The following is a 918-nucleotide window of genomic DNA, read 5'->3' on the forward strand; positions in this document are numbered from 1 at the left end:
TTCCATGAGCAAACATTATGTATATTTAATATGAATTATTATATGATTTTCTATAACAAAGTAGAAAAGGCTAACATACATATTCTATTTTTTTACTGAAGTTTAAAAGTGTAATTACTCTACTAAATTATTTTGGATAACTTATTATATTGGTTTAAAATTATTTTCAAATTTAAGCTTTTGAATAAAAGATAAGTTCTATAAGAGAATGTGTATAGAAGACCAGATCTGCAAACAGAAAGACAAGTTTTTTATTTGTTAAATTAAATTACATATTTAGTGATTCTTTTAATTTTTTTGGATTGTAAACTATTAGTGATAAAAAATAAAACTTAAAAACTTTTTAAATTTCACCGTCTGTTTACTCCTAGAAAATTCCAAGCCCCTGGTCCGGGTCGTGGTAATCAATTTGCACAGTGATTATCACCATATCAAGATGAGATCAGTAGATGAGTTAAAAATAGCTTTGATGGCAGCGGATGGATTGTAAGAGTAACCAGTCATGCTTTTTGCCTATACAATACACCGAGCACTTTCATAAAGTTGATGAACTGAGTTTTTGAATATTTATTAAAAATTTTGGTTGTATACTTTGATAACATCTCAGTGTATAGTTGTTCAAAGAGGAACATTTGCAACACTTGCGAAACATTTTTGGAGTTCTGCGGGCAGAGAAGTGGTATACCACTCCAAAAAGTGTCACTTTCTGACACCACAGACATGCTTTCTTGGGTGCAAAATTTCACCAGCTAGCATTGAGATGAACTTAGTTAAGATCGAGACTACTTTGAAATGTCCCAACCCACAATCATTTACTCAGACAGATTAGTTCCATGAACCAACCTTTTTCTGTAAGAGGTTTATTAAGAACTTTAGTTTTATTGTAACACCTTTGATAAAGCTCTTGAAGGGAGACAA

The sequence above is a fragment of the Phalaenopsis equestris genome, unplaced genomic scaffold (genome assembly GCF_001263595.1).
Source record: "Phalaenopsis equestris unplaced genomic scaffold, ASM126359v1 Scaffold000297, whole genome shotgun sequence".
Classification (NCBI taxonomy): domain Eukaryota; kingdom Viridiplantae; phylum Streptophyta; class Magnoliopsida; order Asparagales; family Orchidaceae; genus Phalaenopsis; species Phalaenopsis equestris.